Here is an 18432-nt window from a genome sequence, read left to right as displayed (position 1 = left end):
TCCAGGGGAGTAGTCCACATGAGGGTGAAGGTCATTAAAACCAAGAAAACACAAATATGGTCTATCTAATGTCTAGCATAGTAGTCCACACGAATGGGATAATAATTATAAACAATACAACACATCTTCAACAATATGAGTACTAAAATAACCAAATTAGTTCAACTATCTTAGTACAGGTTAAGAAAACATGCATTACAAACGTTTAAAGAAGAGTCTTACAAAAGGATACAAAAACATGCATGAAAACATGTGGGCCTGAGACAGGCTTCTGAACTAAGAAAAAGTTCCAAGAAAAATCTGTACACCATACATCACTAGTCCCAATAGTGGGAAATTGGAGCTACTTTTGCTCCTCAAAGAATAGACTACAGACTCTCAAGGCTATGTAGGAGGAGCCTAGGTGAAAAGTACTTTGCTCATATAATGAGGGGGTATATATAGCCAAGGGGGGATAACTGACCCTTATGACTCTTCGACTTCCCTCATGACTATTTGACTTCCTATGACTTTTCAACTTTACATGACTCTTGAACTTCATATGTGGGTCTCTTGGACTTCCACTTTACATTAGATCGATTACAACAAGTATGGACTATAGTAGTGATGTGACCGAGACAACTCGTGACACAACTTAACATGTCATTGCTGACATGTACTAGCTGAATATGGTGTTTGTGTCGAGATGTTATGTTGCTAAGTGATGGTATTCTCTCGGTATAAAATGTTTTCACCTCTACATGGCAAAGTGCACGGGGTCTTAATGGTCTTGGTATTTTCTTGATGGTGCATGTGTATGTGTCCCTTTTGCTCGCTGCTCAATGTGCTTTATGCATTCATTCAACTACAAGAAAGTATTCTAACATGCACTCCTTCTCCATCCCATTTTTCGCCACGCCATGTTTCATCGATGTACCTTTTCCTATAATCACCCATGACATGACGACATCAAATCCACAAATATCCTCCTCTAACGTGATGCATTGTTTTCTATTTCGATGCAGATGATTGGGAGAGGGACAAGCCACTGAAACCACGTAGAGCACAGTTCAGGCTGGGATACGAGGCTCCAGAGCACTGTTAGGAAAAATTGGGTAGATGTCACTGGGAGGCAGATTTTCACAATCCGGGACAACAGTGACAGTTGTGGGGTATAACGCAGCTGGGAGGAAGAATTGTGCAGTTTTCAGGAGGAAGACAAGGTAGGGTGTCATGGAAATGTTGGGCCAATTTATGCAATTTTCAAGGGGAGCACTTGGTAGGTCATCCAGCTGAGATTTGCGCAATTTCTCCATGGAAGACAGAGCAGGCAACAGGATGCACTGGCAGGAAAATCTGCGCAGCTTCTACAGGAAGTGTAAGGTAATCAGGTTGGACAAGTTCTCCACAGTTTTGGAGATCAACGCAGCCTTGGGCCACAACTCAAGTCATTTTTTCTAGTTGACCAACCGGAGGCTTAATGGGTGATCTTACAGGAAGCACAAACTGGATCGGGTTCTTAGACAACTTCTGTGCAGTTCTGGGAGATAGTCAACTGGATCACTTTCGAAATCACGTAGTGCAGGCTACCCGGAGGAATGCCTCAATCTCTACTCAGTTCTGGGTAGCAGTGCAAGGTCACTGAAATTGGGATCTGATTGAAGGAGGGTTGTCCGATCAACATATTTTTAGGAAAAATGACTAATTTTGAAAGCAAGTGTACTTGTGCATACATGACACTGTTATCACACACTTAGCACGACTCGACGACAAGACACCTGAAACCAAAAAGACAAACATGTGCTCAGTGAGACTAACTCAAAGGTTAAGAGCGACAAGTGTGACGGTTGAGATATGTCCTTGAACAACAGTGACAACACTTGCACCACATTGTTTACAACTTTGTGTGCAAGTGAGATCGATGTTCACATAGTGAAAACAACTCACGCACACAAAGACAAACCTTCAAAATTGCCAAAACAAACTCACAAGCATGACATAGCAATCAACATGCTAAAAGAAGATCGATGGTCAATCAAGAATAAAGGGTTTGAAGACTCAACAAGAGCTCATGGGATGAGCCCGAGTGTTTCCAACCATCAAGGGGAAATCCAAGGAAGGCTCTCAAATTTGGATGTAGGCCAAAATTTTGGAGGGTGTTGCAGCAGATACAACACTTGGGAGGAATATGTTTTTCATATTGCATGATTATTTAGAAAATACGAAAGTTGGGATAACTATTTTTAGTCTTAAAGAAAAAGGAGACATTTTGTGGGAATATGTAAAGAATGTCAGAGGCATTCAAGAGGAGGAGCTGACATGGAGTGAGTTCGAGAGAATTTTCAAGAAGTATCTATTTGAAAGGTACCATGATGATGGGGAAAATCCTTCCTATGAGCTAAATATGGGATTTATGACCGATGAGAAGTATAATATTAGATTTGTATAGTTGTTGAGGTATGTGCCTTATCTTGAGGAGGAGAAAGCAAAGATTTAGAGATTCATCGGTCTGTTGTTGATATCATTCAAACACACAATTGAATTTGATGACCCTAGATCATTAGAGGAAGCCATAAAAAAGTTGAAACATTTTTATGAGCAATCAAAGCACATGTCTGAGTCTAAGTAGGATTGGAAAGGTAACAATAAGAATAAGGGAAACTGGATTTAGAAGAGAGGAGATCCACTAGATATAGATGATACGGAGAATGTAGCTCCACACAAGAAGTTCAATGACACTGACAGAGGACAAGGATTTTAGTCTGAAGAACAAAACAAGGGTGATGGTAGAAAGCCTTTACAATGCTAGAATTGTCGCAAAGATCATCATAGGAGGGATTGCCTAAAACATCAGGGTGGAAAACTGTAGATCTATAGTGCTCAGGAGGCATCGATAGTTGGGGATGTTGGACAGAGTATTCCTCATATCTATGTAGCATTCAATAACATGAAGATGGATCACTAGGAATCTATTATTGAGATGGATATTAATCTCTTTTATCAAGTTGTTCTATTTTGATTGATATTGAATCTAATTATAGTTATGTTAACCCTAACTTGGTGGATAAGTGTGGTTTGGGAAAAGAAGTGCATGTAGAGTTTTGGTTAGTGCAATTGGATACAGGTACAAAGAAGAGAGTTCATGATTGGGTAAGAGCTTGCTCTTTTGAGTTGAATGGCATGTGCACATCAGTGCTTCTAAATGTGCTTCCGTTGGGATCATACAATATTCTATTGGGTATGGATTTATTGTATCTTCACATGATTAAGGTGGATTGTTATGAAAAGGCTATTAAGTGCTTGGATGACAATGGAGAATATAGAATATTATTGGGTAAGAAGAAGGTGACATCAGTTACAATGGTTACAGATATGCATGCCAAGCCTAGTAGAAGGAAGGGATGTGTATTGTTTGTGGTTCATATTTTCACTGATAAAGGTACAATTGTTGAGGTTGTTGAGGTCTTGAAAAAGTATCTAGTTTTGCAGCAGTTTTAGGATGTATTCCCAGACGAAATCTCAAATTTAACGCCTCACAGGGAAGTGGAATTTTCTATTGATTTGATGTTGGGAGCAGCACCAACATTAAAGGCACCATATAGGATGGGCACTCTAGAGTTAATGGAACTAAAGTTGCAGTTGAAGGAAATGATTAACAAGGGATAATTAGGCCAAGTGTGTTGCCTTGGGGTGCACCAATATTGTTTATGAAGAAGAAGGATGGTACTCTTAGTTTGTGCATTGATTAAAAGCAGATGAACAAGGTGATGATTAAGAATAGTTACCCTTTGCCACGGATTGATGACTTGTTCGATCAATTGAAGGGAGCAACAATGTTCTCAAATATTTATTTGAGATCATGATACCATTAGGTATGCATCAAAGAAGAGAACATCTACAAGACTGTTTTCCAAACCAAGTATGGGAATTATGAGTTTGGTGTGGTTCCTTTCTATTTGACTAAGGGATAATTAGGCCAAGTGTGTTGCCTTAAGGTGCACCAATATTGTTTATGAAGAAGAAGGATGGTACTCTTAGTTTGTGCATTGATTAAAAGCAGATGAACAAGGTGATGATTAATAATAGTTACCCTTTGCCACGGATTGATGACTTGTTCGATCAGTTGAAGGGAGCAACAATGTTCTCAAATATTTATTTGAGATCATGATACCATTAGGTATGCATCAAAGAAGAGAACATCTACAAGACTGTTTTCCAAACCAAGTATGGGAATTATGAGTTTGGTGTGGTTCCTTTCTATTTGACTAATGCTCAAACTACTTTCATATGTTTTATGAATAGTTTGTTGCATCCTTTGCTAGGAAATTTTTCGATTGTATTAATTGATGACATATTTATTTATTATAAAAATGAGGAAGAGCATGCAGAAAACTTAGCGTCGTGTTAAGATTGATCAGAAGGCATTAGTTGTATGCCAAACTTCGCAAATGCAATTTATTTTATACAAAGGTTAATTACTTGGGCCATGTGGTTTCCAAAGAAGGTATAGTAGTATATTCAGAAAATATCAAAGCTATCATGGAACGGGAAACTCCTAGGAATTTGGATGAGGTCATATCTTTTATGGGGTTAGTAGGTTACTGCAGGTGGCTCATAAGGAACTTCTCATAGATTTCTTATCCTATTACATCATTGCAACGAAAAGGAAATAAATTTGAATGGACACAGGAATGTGCAGCGAGTTTTGAGTAGTTGAGGCAATTGCTTAGGAATTCTCTAGTTCTAAATATTATAGATCTAGGCACAAAGTTTGTGGTATGTATAGATGCTTGCAAGAGAGGACTTGGTTGAGTTCTGATGCAAGAAAGACAAGTAGTATGCTATGAGTCAAGGAAATTGAATGAGCACGACCAGAGAAACATGATGTATGATCTTGAGTTAGAAGCTATCATCCATGCATTGAAGATGTGGAGACACAATATTCTTGCCAGGAGGTTCATATTGATGAGTGAGTGACAGTGGATTGAGATACTTATTTGACTAGCCTAATTTGAATTTCAAGAAAGCTAAGTGGTTGGCCATGATCAGTGAGTTTGACTTCGAGATCATGTACATTAAGTGAAAAGAGAACAAGGTTGTTGATGCTCTTAGTAGAAGAGTGCAAGTGATTCACATTACAACAGTAAGTTCTTATGGGACAAACTTGCAAGAGTGGATCTTGCAAGCAAGGCAGTATGATGACAGGGGTTAGTAGTTAATACATAGGCTACAGTAGCAGGGTGAAGGTAATAGGGATGAGGAGTATCATCTCTCGACATATGGCTTGGTCAGATTTAAGAAGAGGCTTTATGTACCAGATGAAAGTGAGCTTAAGAAGCTTATCTTGAGGGAGTTTCGTGTCAATCCATATTTAGGTCACCCGGGATATCAAAAGACTCTGACAACAGTTAAGAGGTTCTTTCATTGGCCAAAATTGAAGAAAGGGGTGGCTGAGTTTGTTGTAAAATGTTTGGAATGTCAATAGGTAAATGTAGAGTGTAGCTATCCAGGTGGTCTATTGCAGTCGATTTTGATTCCATAGTGGAAATGGGAGGTCATATCCATGGAGTTCATAACAAGTTTGGTGAGGACCTCAAAACAAAATGATTTTATCATGGTTGTGGTTGAAATGTTAAGGTAGCTCATTTCATTGAGGTTAAGTCTACTAACGTAGCTAGTGACATAGCTCATATTTTCATCCGAAATATAGTGAGGTTGCATGGTGTTCCTAAGAAGATTGTATTAAATAGAGATGTCGAGTTCACTTTTAGGTTTTGGAAATATTTGTTTACAAGTTTGGGGACAGAGTTGGCTTTTAGTACAACTTATCATCCGCAGATAGATGGACAGAAAGAGAGGGTTAGCATGATTCTTGAGGACATGTTGAGGATGTAAATTATGCATCAGTAGAGGAAGTAGGAAGAGTATCTACCACTGGTTGATTTTTCCTATAATAATGGGTATTAGGCATCCTTGAATATGACATTGTTTGAGGCACTTTATGGAAAGAATTGTAATACTCCTATTAGCTAGAGTGATCCAGTGAACAAGGTATTGATTGGAACGGATATGTTTGCAGAGATGGAACAGTAAATTTAAGTCATCAAGACGAATCTAAAGGCAACACAATATAGGTAGAATATTTATGCAGAGCAACACAAGGATTTTGAGGAGTTTCAGGTTGGGTAACATGTGTACTTGCGCATCAAGCCAAAGAGGAACTCCTTGAGGATTGGTTCATGTCCCAAGCTGGCACCTTGGTATTGTGGGCCTTTTGAGATCCTTGAGAGGATTAGACTAGTGGCCTACTAACTTGCACTGCCTCAAGGATGTCGATCATGTGCTTGACTGGTTTGTATTGCAGGTGGAACTATTGGGAGAATTCTAGCCATAATTAAAATGCATAATATATCCGAAACAACTCATCCTTCGGAATTGAGAAATCGAGCAGGTTAAAGTACAATGGAAGCACTTTAGGCCCAATGAAGCTACATGGGAGATCCTTGATGAGATGTGGGATTTATATCCTTTATTATTTGTTGGTTAAAGAAAATGAATTTTTGGTATATGTATGTGTATATGTATATGGATGTTATTTTAAATGCCGTAATGAGTTGTGTTATAAAGCTCCAATAAGCAGTATGATTGTCATGTTTTTCATGTTGGTCATGGTTGCAGTTGTTGTTAACTGTAAAATACTACATAGATCTATGTTATAAAGCTACATGGGTAGTATGTGTTGTTTTCAACGGTTTCCTTGTTATAAGTGTCATTGAACACCGAGGATGGTGTTCCCCCAAGGGGGAGCAATTTGTAACAACCCCTAGTTGATTTCCTATGTAAATAAATAAAAATAAAACCAAGGTCATGGGACACGTATTCCAAGCTAAATGTTTGGCACAAACATAGTGATGGGGATCACTTGTGATTAATAAATGGCTATGGAAATTGGAAAATGAATTGGCAAAGGAAAAGAGGCATTAAATAACATTATATTTATGAAAATATTGGAAAATAGGAGAAAAGGGAGATAAAAGGTCATAGATTTGCATGAGAGGGAAAATGAAGGAAAATAAAGGAAAAATTAAGGAAATAGAGGCCTCAATGATATAAAGGATTCTGAGGATCAATTCAAACCTTTTGTCAATTTTATCTTGGAGCTCTCTTCTATTCTCTCTCTCTCACATACTCTTGCACACTTAGAGAAATGTTGGAGTATTCCTGCAGCACATTGGATTTAGAGAAATAAGGAAAAGGAAAGAAAGAAAGCACAAGGGGACAATGAGATAAGCAGATACAACTGGCTTGACTTGCATGTATCAATTTGCATATATGATTTACTTGCTAGTTTTGGCATGTATGGTGTATGCATGTGGTTATTTGGTTATGATTTGTCATCGACATGGACGATTGCCTCGATTGACAATGGTTTTGCCTAGCCTTGCCATTTCTTTGATAGTCATGGTTTCATGGGTTTTCCAATTTTTTTTCTGATTAGTGCTCATGTTCCTTATGGTTGTGGGTTGACTTATTAGTTCCCGAAGCCTTGGTTGGACAAACGACTAGAAGCCCTGGAACAACTTGTGTTGAGTTACTAGTCTTGGAAGCCTTAGTTGGAAAAATCCTTTCGAGCCCTTGGTGGGTTGAGTTATCAGTCATGGAGCCTTCATTGGACAAACACTCTGGATCCCTATGGCAGCTATGTGTTGAGTTACTAGTCCTGAAGCTAGGTTGGAACCACTGCTCGAGAGACTTGGAAAACTTGGGTAGAGGCCGATTTGTTGATGTTAGTGATGTATGACAGTGAGGTCGAATGAATGGTTGAGGGTCGAGGTGGTTTGGCCTCTAGAAGCCCTGGTTTGGTTTGGATTGGTTTATTCCATGAGATCCCACATTCATGCTTGGAATATGGCACATGGGTGATTGTATGAAAGAGATATTAGGTTTGGCTCAATCTATGGTCAGATGGTACATGGAAGTCCCTAACTTGGTTGGTATTTTCATATATTAATAAGAGTTATTCTTCTATTATGATTCATGCATATTTGTAGTGATTATGTTGGTCATATTATGGTTGAGTTTCCATGGTTCCTATGATGGTTCTTTGTTGGTTCTTTATTGGTTACATGATGTATGTTATTTATGGCTCCTATCATGAATGGTTTATCTATTGATTGGTTGATGAATGTATGGACTAATATGTGTTGTTGCAGGTATGTGGATAGGGAATAGAGAATTTCAATGATTCTCATATGAATCTCAAACTTTTATGATTATATATGTATTCATAACTTGTAGCTTAAATGTATGCCATGCGTTTGATGGAATGCCTAGTATGTTCTAGTTAGTCTAGGTCAAGTTCTAAGTTGAGATTGAATATTTAGCTTTGTCATTGTGTCAAATATGATTCTCTAGTGATCTTATTGAATTAGTAAAAAAATATGTATTTATAACCTACAAGTATTATGTACACACATTGATTGTATAAATGAGTAATTCAAACCTCCAACTTCCTGTGGTCATAACTTTGGCATACAGTCTTCGTTTGACTATCATAGTACCTCGTTTCAAAGATATCCATGACGAGGCTGAAAATAGATTGGTGAACTGGTCTCACACTATTATGGTCTCTCAATTTTCCCTAAAAATGTCATTTATGCCCCTCAAAATAGCCTCAGATGTTTAAAATTCGAGAAAACTGAAAAAAATAGAAAGTCTTGTAAAATTTAAGGAAATGAAATTGAAAAGAAATAGTGTTGGGTCAAGTTAGGATGATAACAATGTGATCATGTGTTATTGGGTGTTTGCAGTCAATTATGGACATGTGGACCCCATTTTTCATAAGTGCATCTTGGAAATCGAGTCTAGCATAATAAACCTCATCTCATGTTTACCCTAGTAAGTATGTTAAAGTAGGTAAATGTGGGAATGGGCATTTCATAATTAATAAAATGGAGTTTGGGAATGTTTTCTTTATTATGTTTTGAATGAATGAGTAGCCCCCCCTTAAAAGAAAATTGTTTTGTCTATGCAAGAAATGTCTTCAATTTTCTATTATGAATGCATGCCTCATATATATATATATATAGATATATATATATATATATATATATATATATATATATTATATATATATATATATATATATATATATATATATATATATATCTATATATATATAGATATATATATATATATATATATATATATAGATATATATATATATATATATATATATATATATATATATATATATATATATATATATATATATATAGATAGATATAGATATATATGGCTGCATAGATAATAAAATTTTGATGGTGCAAATAATGTTTCGATATTAATCTAGATCCCTTAATAATTCATGTATTTCTGGCTTGCCTTGGGTGAGATTCTCCTTTGTAAAAGGGAGTGAAAATGTCGGCAAAAAACTAGACAATGACAACCTCTTTTGTTGGTGACTTAGTCTAAACCTGGGTCACTATCATTCCAATTTTTTTTCCAATAGGTCGATAATTACAGTCATTCATATATAGAAATATGAGGCTTTCATCTGACATATATAGAAGTAATAACTTTCTACACAGAGGGAGCCTTGATTAAGTCTCCACAAAAGATGGGAGGCACAACAATCTCTTCATGTATATTTCATGGCCTATGGAAAAACATGAATATCAAACAAAAAGGGAAAATACACTTGCTACCAACACCAACACCAACAACATCTACATCATGAACCAAAACTCTAAAAAGGTTGATTAACTTGTAACATAGTGTTATAGCAGCTACAACCACCCTCCAAAATTTTGCCTTAGCCTGTTTTGGAGCCTCCCTACCCACCTTACACATCACTTTGTCTTGCTTCATCAAGTACTCAAGCTTCAGTGTTTTCCTTGCACAAAAGCACCTGTCGATCCCAGTTGATCCATTCCCCTCACAGACTTCTCACCCAAACTTGGTCCAGGTGCAAGCTGAGCAACTTCCCCTTGAAAACTGTGCATTTCTAGAGGGCAACCAACCTTCCCTCCAGGAATTGCACAATCCTCTATGACAACCTGATGGGCTCTGGGATTGCACAATCCTATCAGCCAACCCTCCCAACAGTATTTTCACAAATTTTCCCATCAGCAGGCTGTTCATCCTAGGATTTGCACAAATATGGGTAGCAGTCAGCTGCTCTACCCAGAAATTGCACAAATATCCTAGGTAGCCAGCCCAGCTCCCAACCAAAAATGTGCATTTTTCTCTAGCAGCCAAGCAGTCTCTTGCATATGTATTTGATTTGACGGTTTCCCCTATAAGACTGAGAAAAATAGACTTGCATGCATAGGCTATTTCTCCCAAGGTAGCATGCAAATGCATCCATTGTTTTATGGATCTATGTTTAGCAGTTGGAGGTTACATGCAAGGAGAAATTCTGAAACCTCCCACCAAGTGTCGCTTCCCCTAGATTCGTGGCATGCACATCACAACTTTGATGTTATCAAAACTCATCAACCAGATGCTACAGAGCTCATTCCTCACATCAACCTTGCAGCTCTGACATCCCACATCACATCTAGGAGCAGTCGGCACCTTCATCTCAGTTGTTTTGGGGTAGGCCCGCTTCCCATGCCTTGTGTTACATTTATGTCGCTTTTTTTGTTTTTGCTTGTGGGAGTATTGTTTACTTGATTTCTTTGAACACTTGTTGTCGTTTACATGTATACTATCTTGTCCTAGCTCTATTTCATTTTTCATTGCTATCCCACTATTGTCACATGCATGAAACTGTTTTGCATGGACGTTTTTCCAACCGGCGAACTACCTCACCCACATGCATGTTTTTCATGCATTGTTAATCACTTTGTTTATCACTTAGTGTCGCCATACATTCACTGACTTTCTTGCTTTCAGTTGCTCGTCGGTGAGTTAGGCCAACATTAGCCTAGACTCTGCCTTCACCAAGGTTGCATTACGCAATCTATGGAAGTAAGGCTCACCTTCCTCTCTAGATTTGCACATTCCAACCCAGCACTGGCCTACAGGACTAATTTGTGCATTTCTGGAGGACAGTGGTTGCTTGGCCCAAGAAACTACGCAAATCTTTCCCTAGGCCAGCAGTCCTTCCCAGCTAAAATTGTGCATTGCGCAATCCCAGCAGTCAGCAGCTAGACTAGATTATGCATTGCACAGTTCCAGCAGTCAATCAGCCTCCTAGCAGCCCAAACTGTGCCTTGCGTAGTCTCGGCAGTAGGTCTCCCGACCTCCCGGTTGAAATTTCACAACCTTCATGATCATTCACCCAGGTATGTTGCAAGTCAGTTCTCATGTTCATTTTAGTTTTTGACTGACAAATTTCTTGCCATGAGTGTTGCCATGTCTCTAGGTATCGCAAGCGTTCATCTGCCTCTCAGTAGTACATGTACAATGGTTTCCTAGAGATTAGAGATGAAGTCACCATTCAGAGCACACTTGGAGATGCACTCAATCAAGTGTCTATGGATTTTCCTACCCACGAAGACATCAAGTTGTTCGTAGACAAGGACATCAAGATATGATAGCAGAAACATCACAATGAGCAACATCATGAATAGTAGCTGAAGACACCATACCAAATGCAACGAATGCAAGTGGAGCGTTGTTTAAAACACGAAAGTAGAACAAGGTTTCAATCTCAAAGCAGGTCCATTGAATATGAAAGCAACTTTGGAGACTACAACTATGTAGTGAGAGCGTGACATGAAGATCGCGTGAAGGAAAAAGATGGAACAAAGAAGGACTTGCATGTGTTGAAGCATCAACTCAGGAAGAACATGAAGCTACACAGACAGACTAATGAGTTGCAACAGGAATAGGAACAGTAGTTGGTGCAACATGCACTCACAGATGAAACTGTGCCCGTACAAGTTAAGGATCCATCCTAGCAGCTGACACAGAGCAGACATGGTGAGCAGTGTTGTTGATCACATGCAAGGGATTCAACAACATGCATGTCATTGAGTGCACGTGTGCAATCCAACCCATTCAACAAACTCACCAAGGTGAAGACAAGAAGCAAGTCCAACTAGGGTTGAACATGTACTTCGACAAGTTGATGTGCATGACCACCAGCACACACTTAAAGATTAGCACGGACACTATGCATCAGTGTGTTTCTGGTTCAACCGTACCTAAGAAGACCATGCGCATGTTAGTAGACGAGTTGGATGAAGGGGCCGAACCAATGCACAAGTTGCAACGAACGCAAGAGTTCGCTTCAGCAAGATGTCACCATGAGGTGTATGCACACCATCACGGACGACCAAGCTTGGCATCAGCGTACCACCTTCACCATCATAAGCATGTCAAAGAGTTGGTCTCACCACAGTAGACCGAGTGTTAGTGATGTCTTGCTTGGCTTGCTCAAGCCATGTTGTCTCACATGAGTACATGTGCATTGTAATGTCGAGTCATGTCAAGTGTAAGTCAAGTGTCAATAGTTGGACGTAATAGTCATAGAGTAGGTGAAGAGTCATGAGGGTAGTTGAACTATCACAAAGGGGAATGTCAAGGGTCACCCCACCCTTTGCTATAAATAGTCCCTCATAACTCATTGTATGGGCTTTTGGTCAGCCATGCTTCTACTAAGACCATCTTGAAGAAGGCTTGGATAGTATTGTAATGCACCTTGGCTTCTCCACTACACGAAGCTAGTACATCTCTTTGGAGGAGCAGTTGGATGTCACTGTAACGGTCCACTATTGGGGCTAGCAGGTTTACATGGTGTATTGTATGATTGTGACTTACACTTCTTTAATAATAAGAGCCAGCTCATTTTCATGCATATGTTGTTATTGTAGTTGGACTATTCTGGTTGCCTTAATGATATATGTTGTTTAACTTACGTACTTGCATATGAACTTATTTGTATGCAGTTATATGAATCTTGTTGTTAATGTGTTGCATATGTTGTTAATATTATCATCGTTCGTGTCGACTTCTCTATCGGACATCAAATATACCTTTCTCATGAACCTTGCTATATCAACCGTCACACTCGTCTCAGACTGATCCCTGAGTGTTGTTCGTGTTATCTTACCTTTTATGTTGTGACTACCACATCCAAGTGGACTGCTCCGCTAGAAGCTATGGATGTCCTTTATGTGGTGTGTTCCTAGCCAAGTTGGGACTGATCCCTTTCAACCTGGAACTCACCTTCACCTTCCTCTCCCTTCAAAGTGTTGGAACCTCTCGTACACATTCCTTGACTCTTTGCATCAGTCACACCCTTGCTACTAATAGAGTTATCTTACTTGCCTCTGTGTGACATTGCAGTCAAGGCATTACCTTACGACCCACTGCTAGGAATCCTACACCTGACGGTTTGAGGTCTAATTGGGACTTCTTATCGAGGAGATCCTCTTGACATGTTGGCGGGTCCAACACCGTCAAAATTTCTGGTGCTAGAAGGAGGGCCTGATGACAAGCAATGTCCTCTCATCCAGAATTGAACCTTTGCATATCTTTCATGGAGTCTTGCATTCTTCTTCCCCCGAGGTATTTTTTGAATTGTGAAGATGTCTCCATCTTAGGGAAGCTCTTCAATCTCTTTTCCACTCACACATATGATGTTGAAGGTGACGTGGCCTGGTCTAAGCACTTACATAACTTTATTTCCATGATTTATGAGGAAGATGAGTTTACTTACGAATAGGCCAAGTTGCTGCTCGCATACACACTTCGCGAATCTCCATTTCATTGAGTTCTCAGCCTATCGGTTGACACCATGCACTCATGTGAGCACTTATGTGATCTTATTGAAGACACGTTCTATCATTTTGATCCATACCATCTTGACTGGAAACTATTACAGCAACGGAGGGCTCCGCATGAATCCATTATTGATTTTTGGTAGTGCTTCTGTGACTTACAGTTTCAAGCTCCGAGGAGCCAAATGAAGTTCACTTATCTCTGGGACCGGTTCGAGTATTGTCTTAAGAAATCTGACCGTCCCAAGAGGAATCTTGATGTCAAGCCTTGCTCAACCTTCTTCGTTGATGGAACTACGCAATCCCATGTGGGAGCAAGCATTGTCTCAACAGGCTGTCCGCATCCCTCTCATTCTACAGTTCCACCATCGCTCAGTGATGTTAAGGATCATGTTCACACATCTGTTCACCCTTCACACCCTCCCAAAATCACTCCACTCAATTTTCACACAGAGTTGGTTGTGAGTCCTTCGAGTTCCCACATGCATTCTTTTCTTCGACCTCTGTCTTTGCAATTAGGTGTTCCTCTGGATGATGATGTCTAATGTTCATCCATTCTGGACTCTTCACTTGTTCTGAATGAGAAATAACCCACTGACGAAGTTGGTGTTGCACAACCAACATGCGTTGTCATTCATGAAGAGTATGAGTGGGAGCTTGAAAATAAACACTCGGTGAAGGATGACTCCCTTTCGTCTAATCCCCCTCCATTCTTTCCTAGCTTCTTTGGTGAACCTGCCATCCATTATTTTGCATGTGTGTCTTCATCCATGGATGCACCCATTGTTGATCACTCGCTGGACTCACAGGATGCTAGTCCATCATTCTACAATGAAGAGGATAAGTTATTGATTGAAGATCCACTTGATCCTTCATCTATATTTTCTGGAAACACAGAAGATGAGTTCATTCGCTTTTTATCTACCCCTCTGTTTGATTCATCTGATCATGAGGATACCGAAGAATTCATTGATTGTTCTGATCGTGCCAGTCGTGATCCATTTGCTTCCAATTTTGATCACGATCACGAATCTATCGCAGTTGATCTTTCGAAGCCACCGGTTTATGATGATCTACCTAATGATGAAGTTGAGACACCCAAGACTGTCGAGGCCCTTCAACCTGAGCTCATGGTTATGTAAAGCTCTCGTCCTCTTGTGGTTAGTCTCACTTTCGATCATGAAACTATTCAATCACCTAAGGCTCCTCATCACTCGTTTGTATGCATTGAATATCCACCTCACACACAGATCACACTTCCTCCACTCAAACTGCGTGATCCCATTTCTCATGCATTGCAGGAGTCTTACATTGCAAGCACTCGTTCGCGATGCAAGTTATCTTTGTTTCTTTCATTTGCTTGCATGTCTCAGTCAAGAGTTTTCTTTTCCTTCAAAGTTGCACATAGTGTCACACAACACCATGATAAGTCCACAAACTATCCGTCATGCACATACACTCACTTATGTCCCACTGGAACTTTGAAACACGAAGTGTAGCAATCTTCACTATTATATCTTTCTTATATGTTGGTTCACACAACTGGGTTACTCGCAGACCAAGCCTTCACCCACATGGGTCTACCAATGCGCCAGTGGCTGCATTGGAAGTATCACTTCACGTGATCAGGCCCATGCACTGTTAGTGTAGGAGTAGGAGTAGTGTTTTTTTCAGTTGCTTGCTTGCATACTTGTTTGCTTATATGCTTTGTTTTCTTGTTTGTTTGCTTGCTTGTTTGCTTACTTGCTTTGCTTTCTCTTTTGCTTCCGCTTTTGCCCTGCTTTGATGTTTTTGTTCGTAGGTTAATCTTGCATGAAACCATGTATGACTCTTGAGGCAAGATGGGTAAAGTACAGGAGGGCTTTCACAGCTATCACTACTTGGTTATTTTTCATCTTGCCTCTGTATGTGATCCGAATTGGATCCATGAAGAATTCTTGAAAGAACCATGGTTGTACCAGGTCGGGACAAACTTCTAAGAATTAAGAATAGCAATCAAAAACACCTCTAAACTAGTGGCAGTTGGCAGCCAGCGTGGAATGATGAGGACCTCAATCAAAGCGCGCTGACAGGGGCCCATGGAGACTGCGCGGGAGGCGAAATTAGCCCTTGGGAGGCCCAGGTCGGGAAACGGAGGGAGTTTTTGATGCGTGATTAGCGCTTAGCACTAATCCCGCATCGCTGGGCGAAAATGCTCCAAATGGAGAAGTCCCGAGCGCTCGGTCTCATGGAGAGCTGGGAAAACCATGGGACAAAAGGAGAAAAGGCTAAAGGACAAGGTAGGACCCGCTCCGAAACTGACGGTATTGATCGGGGGCTCCTTGGGCGGTAAGCAGTTTTAGTGAAATTGGAGCGATTTCACTCGGCGCCTGATACATGGCAAGCAGAGGATAGAGAAAACCGCCACTCATCACGCGCTAACAGTCGAGCAAGTCAACCGTTCAATCTGGTGGATCCAGATCTAACGGTTGGCATCACATTTAACGGAAAAACCAGATTTAGCGAGGGAATAAGCCGTGATTTAGAAGGATTTTAGGTCTGCTTTGACCGCTACAGTGGCGGAAAACTCATTCCATGACGTAACCGAAGAATTGAACCGACGAGGCAGGTTGGTGCAATTTACAGGAGGACATGTGGCCACTCCCTGTGAGCCGATGATGACGCCAAGCCAAGGAACTCCAAGCACAGCTGCAGTAGGCGATCCAACGAGAAGTGGAAGAGGAATCGAACCGCCATGGGAACGAATGGCCTTAAATCCATGCACAGGTAAAGCAGAAACAGAGAGGAACCGGAAGACAGAAGGCAGTGTCGAGCACCAGAGAGCTTGAGAGATTCAAGCCATCCTCGAGAGGATCTGTCAGACCAGAGAGGTCAAACACTGGTAGGGAAAGAGTTTGTGTACTCTAGTGGCTTGGGGACTCCAAGAACCACCCTGCCAAGAAAATCTTTTTCAGGAGACTCATATTAAGCTCCTACATTGTAATTCTCTGCTTAAGAAACAATAAAATAAGGCCACCATTGAGAGCTAGACCAGAGATGTATCCCTGAAGGATAGAGTGAACTCCTTATTAATTTCTTGTGTTCTTGTATTTGCTTACTGTATTTCTCTTATGTCTTTCCATTTCAAGTGTCTGTGTATTTTCAATCTAATCGATCCATTGCCTAAATAACATAGACACACACACCAGCACATGAGTCTGTAATACCTTTGTTCAATAAATCTTTAACTGAGGTCACTCATAGGGTGATTATCAGATCAAGTGGTATCAGAGCTCTAGGCTATAAGGTTAGACAAGCTTGTGTTGGTTTAGTTTTTGAATGCTCACTAGATCAAAGCTCAAATTAGGAGAAGGAGAGTTGGTCGAAACTAATCCTGAAATTGGGAGAGTCTATCCTTGGAAGACAATGTCAGAAGAAGGTTTTGTAGGGCTAGACCCTCAATTCATAGAAAGTTTCCTAGCTATAAAGTCTATGGTAGAAGAAATGTATAGGCACTTTAGAAAGCATAAGCATGAAGATTCATCAGGTTCTAAACAAGACAAAGAAGAAGATGAGTCTCATTCCCATGACCACTCAAAAGGAAAAGGGAAAGAGGAAAACTTTCTCACACCTTCTAATAGCCCTGTGCATAATAAGAAAGCATCTTTGATCAAGATAGATGATAAATTTGATTTGCCTATATATGATGGAGAGCTAAATGCTGAAAAGTTGGACAATTGGATTAGATAAATTGAGGTGTATTGTAGGGTACAAAAAATCGACTTAGACACGAGTAAGATTCAACTGACAAGCCTATGCCTAGGAGGCACTGCCTTGGTTTGGTGGGAAGGAGGAACCCAAGCTGATATGAAAAGATATGGTAAGAATATCTCTATCTGGAGTGTCTTTGTTTCTGCAATCAAGAAGCAATTCTATCCATCGGCCTACATGCAACAAGCCATGATGAGTTGGCAAACTCTTCGGTAGTTGAAAGGGCAAAGTGTGCAAGGGTATACTCAGATTTAGAAAGAGAGCATTGATTCTATGGATCTCATTAGACTCACCAGAGACTCTTTTGAAGTACATTGGTGGTCTACACAGCTACATGAGGCATACCATCCTCATGTTTAATCCCACTAGTATAGATGAGGTATTTGTACAAGCTACTCATCTGGAAGCTAGAGGAAAGAATGGAAATCCAGAAGTTGGGGGACCATCCCAACCCACTACAAGCAAGAGCAAGGAGAAAAGAAAGTAGAAGTAGAAAGTAAGGAAGGCTAACACTGCACAGAAAAGAAAAGCTTGATGCACTCACTGTAAAAAGGATGGGCATGATGATGAGCATTGTTGGATTCTGCATCCAGAGCTGAGACCTAAGAAGTTCGAGGGCAAGAAGAAAAAGACTATTGCAGCTATTCAGAAAGATTTGGGGTCAAACTCAGGAGATGAAACAACCATTGCAGCCACAGGTATAAAAGGTAATAATTCTGAAGCATCTACTAATAATTCTGCTCAATCTGTTATTGATGAAGAAAATGAGAGAAAAAGACATGAGCTTTTCCATATTTGAGTTGTTTCCAAATATCAAAAGATTGATACTTTGTTTGATAGTGGCTCACAAGTAAATTAATTTATGAAGCAATTGTAAAGAAATTGGAATTAGCAACTACACCTCATAAGAAACCATACCCATTAGGATGGTTGAATGATAAAGCACAACTACAAGTGACTAGACAGTGCA

This window comes from Pinus tabuliformis, chromosome 8 (genome assembly GCF_031772625.1).
Source record: "Pinus tabuliformis cultivar Carrire ecotype Pingquan chromosome 8, CPIR1, whole genome shotgun sequence".
Lineage (NCBI taxonomy): Eukaryota > Viridiplantae > Streptophyta > Pinopsida > Pinales > Pinaceae > Pinus > Pinus tabuliformis.
This window is presented reverse-complemented; position numbering follows the sequence as displayed.